This window comes from Alexandromys fortis, unplaced genomic scaffold (genome assembly GCF_014885135.2).
Source record: "Alexandromys fortis isolate MF-2015 unplaced genomic scaffold, M_Fortis_MF-2015_v1.1 scaffold_1, whole genome shotgun sequence".
In the NCBI taxonomy this organism is placed as follows: Eukaryota; Metazoa; Chordata; class Mammalia; order Rodentia; family Cricetidae; genus Alexandromys; species Alexandromys fortis.
In genome coordinates, this window is record NW_026067927.1 from 17,284,391 (window position 1) to 17,299,791 (window position 15,401).

The 15,401-nt window shown below is 47.4% G+C and overlaps 1 long non-coding RNA gene across 1 annotated transcript; it reads left to right on the plus strand.

Annotated features, from left to right (window-relative positions):
• The first annotated feature begins 43 nt into the window (after positions 1 to 43).
• Positions 44 to 11,043, plus strand: LOC126503058 (uncharacterized). Its single transcript, XR_007592137.1, has 2 exons — positions 44 to 1,132; positions 10,651 to 11,043. It is a non-coding gene; the product is annotated as an uncharacterized lncRNA (long non-coding RNA).
• The last annotated feature ends 4,358 nt before the right edge of the window (positions 11,044 to 15,401 follow it).

Sequence of the window (15,401 nt, forward strand, 5' to 3'; positions counted from 1 at the left end):
TCTCTCTCTCTCTCTCTCTCTCTCTCTCTCTCTCTCTCTCTCTCTCTCTCTCTCTCTCTCATCGTAGTTTCAGCGCATCACTGCTACTGACTACTGCATATATTTTTTTAATGACAAGCATGTATTTATGTAGGTTCTCCATGAGAACTAGTGCCATTGAAATTACACTGTCTGTGATGAAATAAAATGCAATCTACACTTTAACTGACTTGCAAACAAGCCAGGTAGGGAGAGAGCTCGCTAAAACTTATTTTTCTTGGGGGTAATTTTTTTTTGCCCCAGCCTACCAAGATTATTCATCTAAGAAGGAATTTGGGAATTAATCGGGAAAATCTGTTTGATTAGAAAGTAATTCTTCATTTTGAGCGATTTTTTTCCAATGCTCTTAAGACCATGCAGCGTCTTAGCCAAGACGAGAGGGAGAAAACCGGTTTAGGATTTTGCAGTTACCTCATCTAATCCTTCTGAATTCACCCTGGGAATAATGCTGTTTTATTTAGGCGGGGCATGGGGGGGGGGAGAAAAAGAAAATACATTTAGAAAAATCAGGGGTTTCCTCTCTCTGAGCCAAATCTGGGTTGCCAGTCAAAGTTTTCCTGGCCGCCTTTCCATGCGGGACAGCTGATCAATAAAAGCCAAGTCCAGCCTGGCTTGCTACAGGTTTCGCCAGTCAGTGCTTGCAAAACCTTTGTCATTTTCTAAAAATAAAAAAGCTAAAAGTTATTGTAGAAGAAGGGGCTTTTTTTTTGTCCCCTGCACAATGTGTCTTTTGTGAGGTTAATACCATTCTGGGCTCTCGATAGCCCTGGACAATGGGGACTCTCCAGGAGCGTGTGAAGACCCTGGCTTTTTTCTTTCTGGCCTTTCTCCCCCCCCTCTTTTTTTAGGGGAAGGATGAAACATTCCTACAGTCCAAATACAACCTCTGCTTTGATTAAATAAATATTTATCTTTATTGTAGCCATTGTATATTTTTACCTTCAGTTTGTCTGGTTTCTGATTATTATTTTAAAATTTTCATTGGCAACAGTTAATCTCTTTTTTTTTCTTTCAGTTCAAAATACAGGTCAGTGTAAAATGTAGCTGACTGAGGGAAGGCTGGTAAATTCTGAATTTTTCCATAATACATCAGGTAAGGAAAACTGATCAGCCCTTGAGGGATATGTTTGCTTCATATTTCTCTGTCTTCATGAATCTTCATAAATCTGTTGGTTTGTTTTTTTGGAGATGCAGCAAAATTAAATTTCTCCTTGTAGATGTTGAAAAACCACTTAAATGCCATATGTTTATTTTCTTTGGAAATGTAAATAGAAGAAGTGAACTTGTAGCCTGTTGTTTCTTATATTTTAAAAAAACGTGTGAAGAAAGTCCCTATTTGGGGAAAAATTCTGGATATTAATCTATTTCATGTTGCAGTTATAGGGAAATGTCAGCTTAATCTTGTAAGTACTTATGCTAATTTTACTGGGAGAATTCGTTCTAAAGAAAAGTAACAACCTTGTGTGGTTCAATAATGCTTTAGATGATAATCCAGCATCTATATGGATTGTTTTACATACATACAAAATCGGGAGAGGGAGCAGAAAATCCAGAATCTAAATCCTTTATTTACTGGCAAGAAGGCAGAAAATTTTAGACCAACCTGCTTTTTTAAGGCATTTTACAGTGGGGAGGGAAAGTGGAATGTAGTCTAAACACTGCATTGCTAGCTACGGTTTTTTTTTTCCCTGCCTTTCTCTCTCTCTCTCAAATGAATGGCTATAACAAAGGTATATGCATAAAAGGGTACATAAATATACATTTGAATGACTTCAGATGCCTTTTCATCTGTGTGTGTGCACACAAATATACAAGGTGTGCACAAATGCAGGTGTTGTACAGAGCTGTTCAGGGGCTTCCCCTTGCTGGGAGATTTATGTTTCCAGGTCTGTTTGAAGCCATTTCTTTGCAAATATAACATAGCAATGTTGCTTTAATGAAGAGGATGCAGATGCTGACTTTGAGTCTGAATCTGTTCCCCTACAGTTTTCAGAGTAGGAGGTTGTGGTAGCTATTATTTGGTCCAAGGGCTAAATATGCAATGGCCAGTGTTAGGAGGAAAGAGAGTGGGGGGGGGGGGCTTGCTAGAATATTTCTTTTAAAAAGAACCTAGCTTTGGGTCTCAAGAATCCTCCCCTCCCCTCAGGGTGACTGGAGACACAGAAACAAAAAAGGAGAGGATATTAAAACCCAGTGTGGAGTCAGGGGAGGTTGAAAGGATGCATCTCTGAACATCTCTAGCTCAAGATGTAAGGAAAGGGAAGGGTTGAAGAGTGAAGAATGTTTGGTCTCTTTTTAAATGTGTATTGTTATTCTACGTCTATTGTATGTACATGTTGCCGTCTTTTCATTTGCCACGACAACATATGGATTCCATAAATACAGACATGCCGAAGTGCATCTGTCTGAGTAGTTAACACGATCCAAACATCCCTCTTCATTCCGCTAACTCCGATCCTCCTTAGGCTCCCTGGCAGCGCTTGTGTCCAAGATCCCAGCGTCCCTTACCCTCACCCTTTTGTGGGACTTCCTTTTGTGATCTCTGCATCGGATTCAAGGTGTAAAGCTGGGGAGGCGGATTGCTAGCAAAGCCAGCCAGAGTCACAGCCACCCGTCTCGGGCCTCTGAGCTTGCAGGGAGGAAAGAGTTAAGTTGCCAGAGCCCAGGGAAGGGGCTGTGCTCATCCCTGAGCGAGGTGCAGCCACCGGCAGCTGTGATTTAGGGGTCAAGTCCGAGATCACCTTTCTCCTGCCTCTGGAAATGGCAGAAGATGGGGGGGGGGCTGGAAACACAGGAGAGAGCAGCATGCACGTGCTGTGGCGCTCCATCCATTCCCTCCCCTGGCCCCAGTCCACCCCTTGACCCCCAGTCAAACCGGACAGATCTCTTTGACTCCTAGGGTTGCCGGGTGTAGTTCTGACTTCCCCTAGTCACTCCTCCAATAGCCCTGCCCCTGCTATGAACCCCGTGTTCTGGAGTCTTAAACACCAGATCTGAAAGTTTGTCCTCGGGTGTGCCAGGGAATACGAAGCCAACGTCGGTCAAAACTTCCTTCTCCTTGGGAGAAGGCTGGGATGCTCTTAGCAGGAAGAAGTTTGACTGTGGCCCTCCCTGCCTTGGACTCAAGTCATGTCCTCTCCTACAGTCCTGGGTGGGTGTACACGGTGGGGTTTGTCACATGCAGTTTCTTGCTTGGTGTCTACATTTTTTTTTTAGTCAAATGTTTTCCTTCTCCCATCTCACACAGCCCCCAGAATCCTTTTCATCCAAAATATGTCTCACACCTGAAAAATGACCAAAAGCCTAATTCATATTTGTTCCTAAGGTGTTTCACTAGAAAAGAACAAATTGTCAAAGTCTTCAGTCTTGGCAGCTGTGGAGTCTTAGCGCCCAGGTCCGGGGAGTAATGGGGTGTGCAGCAAGTGTGTATGTACATGGGGGGGGGCTTTAGCTAAAAAATGTGCTTCCCAAAGCGTGCCCCCACCACCACCAAGGAGGCTGGGCATTTGGGAGAACAAGAGGAGAGTTTGTTTGTTTGTTTGCTTGCTTGCTTGAAAAGTTACAAGAAGAAAAACAGCTGTGGGTAAGAAAAGCCCTGGCTCAGACTCCCAGAAAGACCCGGGTCCCTGGGAAAGAGGAGACAGGGAGATGAATGGAAGCCCAGCAAGGGGTACTCATCCATGCCATGCCCTCCTCCGGGTCTGCCTCTGAGGTGAAAGCAAGTCACCCTGATCCAACCTGTGCTTCCAGGGCCAAGGGCAGCCCAGCTGGTCCAAAGGCAGCTGAGGTCTGTCTTTTCCAACCTGCCCACCCCTAATCCCGCCAGAACCTCCAAACCTCAGAAATCAAGCCAAATTGGCCGCTGGAATCTAAAAAGGCTTCATCCCTGAGGCAAGGAGGCGGGGATCAGCCCTGGTATTTTGTTGTTGTTGTTCTTGTTTTGGTTTAATATATTTCATTCATTCTTTTCTTTTTTTTTTTTCTTCCTATTTCTCACAAGTAAAACCATTAAAGAATTAGCTCCAAACTCAGAGCGCTGGATCCTTGAAAGGGTTCCTAGCGATAAATCCTGCGTTCATTTTCAGTACCTAGGGTTTGTGAAAATGCAGGACAATTGGTCAGCTTGCAGGGGTAGAGTTGGATTCCCTAGTTTCCTCCATTCCTTTGCAATGGAAATCCGAAGTCCAATCTTGGTGGCAGGGGAGCAGAAGGAACGGATTGCGGGACTCTCCTGGGTTCTGCACCACCACCACACACTGGCTTCCCTTCTGGTGTCCTGGTACCAGAAGTCTGCACCACATCTAAACCCGGGGGCCGGTGAGAAGGAGACAGAACTAACTCATCACAACTCAACAAAGTGAACAACTGCAGGGCAGAGACCCTTGATCGGGCAACACTCGCTTTAGGGGTTCCCAAGAGCATATAACTTGGGGGGGGGGGATGATGGACGCTTCTTGCTTGCCTGCCACAGGCAGAAGAAAAGGAAGTCCTGAGAAGAGCCGGAGGGGGGAGGGGGGTCTGAAGAGCAGAGCAGGGAGTGTGCTCTACCAGGGCTGGCCTGGGGAGAGGATGCCCATGGTGGCACGTGCATTGTTGACAGGCAGGCATGCGCTAATGGAGGGATGCGTGGCTGAGCAATCCCCCCCCCCATGCTTGCATTTCTTGCAGGCATGGCTTGTTTAATGGCGAGGGAATTGAGTGCCTCAAACACACCCCTTTTTCTCTTTTGCTGAGAAACGTAAAAAAGAACCTATATCGTATACATGTTCAGGAAAAAAAATGTGCATTTTTTTTCCTTGAGAAATACCTACTGCCATAATGTTTCTGATTTAAGGGGCGAGGGAAATCTTTGAAGTGAGGGAAATCAGTGGGGGACGGACTAGATTTTCCTGCTTTTTTTTTTTTTTTTTTTTTTTTTTGTGCTTCTCCTCAAAGCCATAATGGGATTTAAAATGAGAGATTCCCAGTCTGCGTTCTCCCTCCCATCCCATTTCGCTGTTTTCGCCCCCCCAGAAAACCTCAGAGTAACCGGCTGCACGGCTTAGGGGATGGTTTAAAAAGAAACAAGGTTTAGGGAACACATCAACTTTTTTTTTTAAATGAAGTTGAAAAAAAATTCTAAGAACAATTCAAGCAACAAAGGATATTGAACAGATATTTTTTTCCAAAGGAAAAAAAATTCGATTCGTTTATTTCCCGTTCTTAAGAATAAAGAAAAAGGTGAATCTGATCTTGGAGTGTGCGTAAGGCACGAAATCTGGGACCCGCATTTAGATGGGGATAATGGGTAGCGGCAAGGCGCGTTGCGAGGTCCCTCAAGAGGTTCAAGACGCAACAGGCTTGGGGCACCTGGGGATGGCTCCAGCTAGCCACATTTTCCTCGGAGAGTGGGGGGGGGGGGGCTTCAGGCCAGGCATAGGGCAGGGCATTGGCCCCCTATGTGTTTCAGGCACGTCCTTGCAACCACAGCAGGCTGTCAATTCCATTCCAGAGCTCAGTGGGTAGCTAGAACATTCGACGCCAGTTTCCCGTGGCCCGGATAGGACGCACCCTTTCTATATCTGCGTCTCCATCCCCTACCCGGGGACTGGATAGTGTAAGGACCAGTCACCACCCCAGATCTCTCCACCCTGGTCCCCAAAACCATAACGGCTAGAATCCCGACATTTCCCCAAGATGCAGATCCTGGTTCTCCGAGCCAGCGCGCGCATCCCTAATCTCTTGGCACGCCTAGCCCGGTATTTCCGGGCCCATTCCTTCTCCCTGGTTTGGGGTGCCAGGAAGCTCTGGCCCCCGAAGACACCAATTGGAGCGCTTAGGCCAGGGAAGAGCCGCAGCCCTGGAACCCAGGCGCCACTTGCAGGTGCGTGCCTGGCAAGTCCCTGGGGCCCCTTGGCTGGGAGAAGGAATGGGTTAGCCCAGGCGGCGCAACCCTGCCACCGTTCTCCTGCGGGAACCTAGGAAAACCATTACGCACAGCCCGGGCCCTATCAACCTAGCAGGAAAGCAGAGGGCTTGGGCGCGCACCCTGGCCTGGATCCTCACCGACCAAGCCCAGCCCTTCCTCCCTATAGCTGCGACTCCCTAGCTGGGGCTGCCTGTCCTGTAGATTTTCGCCTCCTTCGCAACCTGTCGAGCTTCCCAGACTTTGCTGGGCCACCAGACGTCCCACCCATGCCACACTAGGAGCAGAGGTGGGGCTGCTCAGGAAGAGGTCCCTGAACGCGGCTGCAAGACACTGGGCGGGAGAGTCGTCCCAGGCTGCCCCTCCCAGCCTAGGTGTTTGGGAAAGAAGGTTGTTTCCGTAGCCTTCGGCTTCAGGGCCGAGCGGAGAGTGGAGGACCCACTGGGGCCGACCGCAGAGCCAAGGAGATGGGAGTGGGCGTTTGGTTTAGCAGAAGGCCAACTTCAGGGGTGCCTGTGTCTTGCATGCCTGGTTCTGAGCATCTCCCTCCCTCGCGCGTTTTGTCTGGGAGGAAAAAAAAAAAAAAAAAGGAAAGCGGGAAGATTTGCGCCGACCCTCCTCCCGAAGTCTGGGAACGCTGCAGCAGGAAGAACTGCTCAGAACGACACTTTAGCCCCCGACACTTGAATGCTAAAGGTTAGACTTACAGTCTTCAGGGAAGGGCTTCCTGCCAACTAAGATAGCGGTGCTCGCTGCTGCCACAGGCCGCCGGCCCCCTCGTCCCGGCCCCCTCCAGGTGCGGTCAACGTGATAGGCTCCGGGTGTTTGTTTACTTCAGCGACCAGCCCCGGAGGTGCCGGCTCTTCCCTGCCCCCAGCTCCAGAGAGAGGCTTCCACCACCCCCCACCACCCGGCCTCCGCAGTTATTTGCTTGTAGCTGTTTGTGCCTGCCTCCTTTTGCTCTCGGTATCCCCTGCCCTGTGGGTTCCAACCAGAAGGCCTAGATTCACACCAGGGCTCACCTTTGGGAGAGACCTTGCTCAGCTCTTGTCTCCCCCCCCCCCCTGGGTAGTTGGTGAACCCTACCGCTTGGCACAGGTGAAAGAAACGTAAGCTAAATTAGATTTAGTGCTTAGCCTTACAGGGGTCTACCGGAAGACGGGGCCTGTAAGGGGGCGCCGGGTGGGGCAGTTTTTAGGTGGGAAACGTATTAGTCATGGGGGGTTATCCCAGAGATCAGGATCTCTTTTCCCCTCTCCACCCAATGATGCTGAAATTCAAAATGACATTATGAGTGGCGGTTAATAAGGATGCAGTTTGTTCTCAGGGGCCAAGCAAGTGTCTGTTTCCTTCTCTCCCCAAGTCCTCTACATTTGCGGGGCACCTACTTTGTAAGCTGGGCACCTACTACGCGAGGTTCCCTTTCATCTGCTGTACGCATAGTTGCACTCCTCTCTCCTAGAGGCCCTGGGAAAAATGCTGTGGATTTCATTTTTATAGACGAGAATCATCACACCCAGAGAGGCTCACTTCAAGGCCACACAGCTTTATGGTTTGCTTGGCTTGAACTGCAGACCAGGTTCTGCGGGGGCTTTGTACCATCTGCCTCTTGTCAAAGGAAGAGAAGCAAGGTATAGGAAGAGGTGCGGTGTGGATGGGGTGAGCAGAGGAAACACAAGCCAGTCTTCATTTTGTCTGGTCTCGGGCTGACACTCAAGAATAGGAGACAGTCGCTGGGCAGTAAGAAGGATGCTCTCTGCAACAGAGGCAACAAGCCACCTGGGGTGTCAGCAAGGGTGTAGCCCCCCTGAAGTGATGCCCCAGTGTGCTCCGGACTTGCCAGCCTGAACTGCTTCTGCCAAGGGCGGGGGAAGGGGAGGAGAAAGTTCCTACGGGGCCTTCTTGTTTTCCTTTGCAAACTGTCTTAGTCTGTCTGGAGCTAGGACAAGTTCCTTACTTCTGTGAGTCATCTGGGCTAACAGGAAGGGATAATCAGATGACCACTCATGAAAAAATATTAGGAAATCCAGTAAGCTGGGAATTAGGATGACAGCAGCACTCATAGGGCAGGCGGGCTTCTTGGGCACTCGAGAGCTTGTGCTTTGCGGGACCCATAGGGTACAGTGTTTGGTAGCCGCCAGCTCTTGCCTCCTAGGTACCATCCAGGTCTTCACCACCTTTCTGGATGTTTCTACAGTGTTTGACCACAGGCTAGTCTCCCTTCACTGGGATTAGCTGGTTGACTCTGACTAGGACTGCCCAAGTGTGGGTGTATGCCACTGGGCAAGACTGGCCTGGCCCACATGGAGAGCTGCCGAAAGGCTTGTTAAGGGAGCGCTTCTGACTAGGCAATCCAATTACATAATGCTGCAAAAATAACTCAGGGCTAGGAGTTGTGTCAGACTGACATATGTTGTTACCAAAGGAAGGGATCAAATATCTATCTTTTAACCCCAGGGCTAAAAGTACATGTGCGTACATTAGTTCACCGCCCCTCACTCATAAGAGGGGCTAATGGGGTGGGGGTAGAAAAGCCGTATCCACAAACATACATCTTATACCCCATTCCCCTGGTGCAGCTAAAGCCTGCTTTTGATTCACTTCCTAAGTCTAGCTACAGACACACTGGATGCCCCAGTTCATCTTGAAATCTGGTACTTCCTGCTTTAAAATCATCAGAGATGGTGGAGGAGCGGTCTTGGGAGGAGGGAGGGGCATATTCTCTTCTTGTTTCTATCTGGAGAGGCCCTGCTGGTCTTTCAGGACAACCAAGTCATCCCCATTTATCTAGCACTGACAAGGCCTACAGGTGCATCCCAGGAGCCTTCTCTATCCCACAAGACTGACAGACCTGATGGGCTTACTTCGCACAGGCCTGGGCCAAAGTTCCACAGGGAGAGAAAACAAGGTGTAGCTGGGTCTGATCCAAAACTATGCAAACTGGGGTGACCTAAAGGAGATCATTTCACCAAGCATGCAGAGGCCTTACTTTCAGGAACTTGAACCCGCAGCCACCATGTTGAGTCCTAAAGCTTTCTAGATAGAAAAACTACCTGCTCTCTTCCCTTAGCTTGCTCTACCTACCTTCCTTCCTTCCTTTTTTATTTGCTTTTTTTTTGAGACAAGGTCTCTCTACATAGCCCTGGCTGTCCTGGAACTTCATATATAGACCAGGCTGGCCTCAAACTCACAGAGATTCACCTGTCTCAGCCTCCCAGGTGCTGGGATCAAAGACATGCACTACCACTCTAGTCAGCTTTTCAGATGTGGCCTTAGAATTTCTTTTTTTTTGAGACAGGGTTTCTCTGTAGCTTTGGTTCCTGTCCTGGAACTAGCTCTTGCAGACCAGGCTGGCCTCGAACTCACAGAGATCAGCCTGCCCCTGCCTCCCGAGTGCTGGGATTAAAGGCGTGCCCCGCCCTAAATTCTTATCATGCTTTGCTGGGGAGTCTTATTTGTACTTGGCAAGCCACGTCTTCTTTTAAGAAAGCCCTTTTAACTAAGCAGTTCGGGTTGGTTTAGAACACCCAGTCTTCCTGTCTCGGTCTCCTGTGTGCTGGAATTACAGGTGTGTGCCACCACTGGAACTTGCCTTTTTACCCCGTCTATTTGCATGGTTTCCATCCCTCCCTGTGACACTGAAGTCACACACTGAGCTGCATTAAATTCCTGAACATTTTGAGTCCTTGTGTCTGCAATGACTTGCCTTCTGAACCGCCCCTCCCAAGCCAGCCTTAATCTAGACCTCTCTGACCTGCCTAAGCAAACCCTAGCACAAGACACGACATCAAGCTCAGCTTGTTGTTCATCCCACCTTTATTGTTTTTCTTTTCTTTCTTTTTTCTTCCCCTGAAGCATCGAAATGTCTCTGAACTCCTTGGGCTAATCACAAAGAAGCCAATCACTTTCAGCGCTTTGGTCATGTTCCTTGGGCTCTAAGAACATGATTCTACTGTCTCAGCTCAGAGAGGAGAACCTGCTTGTTGAGGATGGAGCAGGGAGGAAAGGGTGAAGCTGCTGCCTCTGCCTCCCCCAGCAGGCTGTCTTTATGGAGTCTATTTCCAGTCTGTTTACCTGGCAAGGACCACGTGACCACCCCAGAAGGAAATGCTGACATCATTGTCTCTCTCCCTCACACGTGTGCGTGTGCGGCCTGCCTCTCAGCCAGCGTTCCCGTCTCCATCCTCCCAGCCATCGCCTGATCGCCCCTCCCCCAACGCTCATATATCTCTCCCACTTATTTCTGCCTTTCTCATGCCACGCTTGCCTTTGTTTTCCCTTTTCCTAGGCTGTCTCAGAGAATATCCTGCGCACACACACACACACACACACACACACACACACACACGCTTTTTCCTTTTCCTTCTCCATCCAACCTTTCTTCCTCTTTCGATATCACGCAGATCGCAGATCTCTGGCCACTGACTGTTCAATGTGCTTTAAAAATGCACTTCCGCTTTTTCTGTATCTTTGAAATTTCTAAATTAAAGACGGGGGGGGGGCCGAGGCAAACAACCCCCCTTGGATAGCCCAGAAAACCTTTGAGGCCAGAGCAGGGTGTGGAGGTGGAGTGGGGAGAAGCAAAGCTGCTCCGTGCAGCCGCTCAATTTCCTGCTCCGGTGGCCTTCAAGATTTAGGGGTTGGGGGTTTGGTCAAACATGCCCTTTTTGTTTATTTATGATTGGCCTTTCTCTTCCTGGCTGCAGTCCTACGTTTTCATCATAGCTGCTGGCCACCAGTGCCCTTCCTTCCCCACGGCCGGGCTGTGCACCCCAGCGGTTCCTGGCCTTGTGTGGAAGCAGCACAGGCAGCTGGACCCCGGATCCTTTTGCCAGTCCTTGATCAGTAGAGGTGCAAAGAGGCTTCTTAGCAGCCTTCCAGCCAGGAACTCCAGGAGCTGGAAGACCTTGATGGCATAGAAGAGAGGCCTGTAGTGGTCAGTGCAGGTGCCTCGTGCCTGTTCAAAGGGCTATTTAGAAGAGGAACTGTGTGGCAGGGCTGTGGGGTCTGGCCGCTCTGCGGAGCCTTCTTGTTGCACGTGGGCGCAGTGCCAAAGCATGCAGTGTGAAGGAAACGTTTAATAAAGACGTGAGAACCTCGGCCTGTTTATTTGTTCTCACAAAAAGGTGGACATAGGGTGTCCCTTGCTGTTTTTGAAAGGAGACAGCAAGATAACCAGGCCCAGCCAGGGAATCAAGGGGCAGAATGCAGACCTTCTCCCTTACCTCCCTCCCACCCTCTGCCCCAGATGGTCCTCTGGGCTTGTCTACCTTTTACTGTGGGGCAGGGGAGAGAGGTTGAAAGAGGCACAGAAAGGTCACCCAAGAGAGGGACTATTAAGAGATTGTTAGTTAGGTGTGAAGTCATCATCCCTAACACTTGGAAAGGTGAGATTCTCCTGGGAGAACCCTAGTGTGCGCATGGGTGCTTTATCCCTGGGTTTATAGAAAATCTCCCATCCAACATCCTGTAGGACCATCCCAGATGAGACCTGGACTGGTGGAATAGTGGTCCTCTATACTTGGCTGCAAGTCTAAGTCCTAGAATAAATTTGCAGTCCTATGCCATGTTAAAGGTCCTGGGAGCCAATCAGGAGAGAATTTAGACACTGGGAGGTCACCTTTGAGAAAGCTGTTTCCTCGGGCACAGAACAGTGAGTGAGGTCTGATGGAAGAGGGTGAGTTATGTCATAGATGTACCTCCTACAGGCTCATCAGGACCTAAACCTTCCTTGCCAGGAATCGAGAAACTCCTACAGGCCTGACATATGTGTGCAAGGTCTAATCTTAAACTTGTGAATGTTATAGGCCACATACTTGTCTCTGTGCATTGTCTACTAGTCAGCTGGGTTGTTGACTGATTGATTGATTGATTGATTGATTGGAGAGGTTCTGAGCACAAATAAATAAAAATGGTGTTTGAAGATCTCCCTGCCATCCTCATTTTTTTTTTCAATTTCCTGCTCTGTGGACCCCCTCAGTCATGGGGCTGAGACATGTGTGGACCCCACAACACCCAATCCACACTCATCTTCTCAAGCTAACAGTAGGAAACAGCCATAGCTACCTATGGTGGTGGTGAGGATGAGGAGGGAAAGGATGAAGAGCTGGGGCTTTTTTTTTTTTTTTTTTTTTTTTTTTAATATGGGCACCTCTCAACCCTGGCACAATCTCAGGCTCACCCTGCTTCTCATATTCAGCTCATGAGGTAGGGGATGGATTCATTTATACAGCCAGACACAGCCCTCGACTGCACTATGCTGCCCTATGATAACATGGAAATGCAATCGTATTCGTGAGTAGATTGTCATTCGTGCTACAGGCTGCTCCACCTGCTTCCTCAAAGACAGACGCCATATGGAGTATACATTGTACATGGCTCTGCAAATGCCCACACTGCTAATTGGTACTCAGGGATGTGGCCATGGTGAAGAGGAGGATAATGATAATGATAATGACAATGATGACAATGATGATGACCATACTGATTGCAAATAATGAGTCCAGGTCTGAGCATAAGGAGATGCTCAGCACAGGCGGAAAGAACGGGTGAATGAAAATAGTTGGGAATTCCGTGGGCTGCTTCACGCAGATCTGCTTCTTTACGGTTTCACGAGTGTGATTTACTTAAAAAGGTAAATAAAAATAAGAACACATGCTCTTGGCGGTGAACGGAGGGCTCAAGTGGGCAAAGGGCTTGCTGTGCAGGTAGGAGGACATGAGTTAGATCCCCAATACCTACATTAAAAGCCATACACGGTGGCTATGCCATCACTGGGGACAGACAAGAGATCAAGTCAGTCAGTCTAGGCACAATGGTGATCTCCAGCGTCAGCAAGAGTACCTGTCTCAATAAATAAGGTGGAACTCTATAGAGGTAGTCCCCTGGCCTCCACATGTAACATGCATGGGCAAGCATACTTGCACATACCTGAGCACATACATGCATACACCACACACAGACACACATATACATGTAAAAATAAAGAGAAACAATTCTCATGTTTAAAAACAAAACAAAACAAAACATAATCTCAGTTTTCAGAAATGTGGCCTGAATGGGAAGAGCTCGATAGTGAACAAGCCAACTGGTAATTCCTTTTCTTCCTAAGTAAAAAGTTAAAACTATGATCTGTTTCCCTACCTCATGACCTCCTTTCTCTTCCTCCCCTCTTTCCTCTCGCCTCTATTTTTTTTCCCCTCTCTCTCTCTCAAGGTAAGTGGCCAGAATAGAGAGGCAATCTTGGCAACTCAGGCCAAGTGCAGGTCCCAGTTAAAAGCCCTTAAAAAGGTCTGCAAGCCAGAGATGGGTGTGTCATCAGTGATACACAAAATGCAATCAAATATGCCACCTACAAAGCATGCAGGAAAGTAGATCATTGCAATAAGAACTACCCAAAGGACATCCTTTCTCCTTCCTTCCTTGTGTGTGTTGGCGGGGGTGGAGGGGGGGAGTTTGTACCCAGATCTCAGCTCTATCTCAGATCATCAGGATTGGTGACGAGCATCTTTTATCTTTTCCCAATGAGCCATCTCTAAGTCCTCATTACCTTTATTTTTTAAAGCAATATAAAAATGAAAAATAAAATGAAACAATACTGAGAGTGGGAAAATCATCGGAACTTGGCATTTAGTCCCAATGCTCGGCTGAGACACGGGTGGGTGCCCACCAGCGCTCAGTGCCTTAATCTTTGGAGTGGTTTTCTCCTTGTAAAATGGAGATAACCATGCACCATACCCCACTGGGTTGTTTTAGGATTAAAAGAGAAGATAAATATAAAGTGTCTAACACAATGGCAGGCACATGGCGGGGGTTTGATAGTGATTAATAATACACTGGTCATCCTAACCTGTTGACACCACAGGATTGGAGCGTGAAGGTCAAATCACGGTGATGGGGCTGATTACACAGAGGGACCAAAGCAAATATAAGATGCTTTGTGAGGTATTATTTGGCTCTGGGCTAAATCTGATACTTTTTTGGGAAATGAGATAAAGATGTATTATCAAGGACAAACCTTCTCACCTGGTAGGGCTCATTGTTGCTGTAGAGTTTCTGAAACATGGGGAACACAACTAGTATCTGTCTAGCAGACATCCTCAAGAAAGACAGTGAAAAGATTAAATAGCTTAAAACGATGTGATCGTACTTAAAATATTCAGATTTGCAAAACGAAAAGACATGAAAATCCAAGGGATAAACATAAAAATTGTATTGCTAATGTCACTAGCAACAGACACCTTCCCGACACAGAACATTTTATTTCATCTTATTCTTAAATTTTAAGTTTAATAAAGGCTTTCATGTAGCCCAGACTGAATTTGTTACACAGCCAATAATGGCCTTGAACTCCTGATCTCCTGTCTGCCTCTGAAACACTGAGATTACAGGTATATAGATGTGCACCATTGCACCTGGTTTATTCCTGGGGATGGTACCCAGGGCTTGCTGCATGCTAGGCAAGAGGTCTATTCACTGCACCAAATCCCAAATTCCCCCCTCCCCTTCCATCCTAAGCCAGGATAGAATCTCTAGCAATGCCTTTCCTTTTTGGAATGACACAGGATGACAGATTTTTTTTTTTTTTTTTTAACACAGCTTGCTTGTGTTCTTTGCTCTTTTTCTTTTTCTGTTTTTGGGTGATAGAGAAACCTGGGAACCAATCCTTTGGGAAGTTCTAGTGGGGCATTTTCAACAGGATGCAGAAGCATGAATGACCGTCAATATTCACCTGATTTCATATTGAAAACACACACCCATAACCATTATTTCTGAACATATCTGAATAGCAATGATCAAACCTACAAATGACAAACATGTCAGATCATTTGTCAGGATTCAGAGGCTTCTTTGAGGGGAACGACCAATATGTCTTTCTCTTGAAACACAAGATCAGTGTCTTCTCTCGGCTGCTAGGAGTCTCAACAAAAGAAAAAACAATGGTGTGATATTGAGTCTGGATCTCCGCATGGGAGTGCAAATCCCCTGGACATCTAATGCCTGTCTCCAAGTTTTCAGAATTCATTGAAAGGATGTTGGATGGATGAAACAGGTTAGAGCACCTCGCTAAATAAACTACGGAATACATTTATCATTCCCCCTCAATCTACTAAAATCTTGTTACTCTTTCATGGAAGGAAATGAATCAGTTTGACAGGACATGCTCTGTCTGTCAAGCAATCTAAGTTCCCAACACTGTAGTCACTGCAGATTATTCTAGAAATGATGATTTAGCGATATCTTTTTTTTCCCCACGTAGCATTGCAGGCTTAGAACACTACAAACCCCCCTTTTTCTTTTAAAAATAAAGGCATGAATCCTGCTCTCTTTGTCATTCCAATTTCTTAAAAAATGAAGTGTCTTTCCCGTGACTTCAACAGATCCTCTCATAATCAATTTTTTTGCCCTGCAAAAAATCCTACTTTAAAACAAACAGGGGCTGGAGAAATGGCTCAGT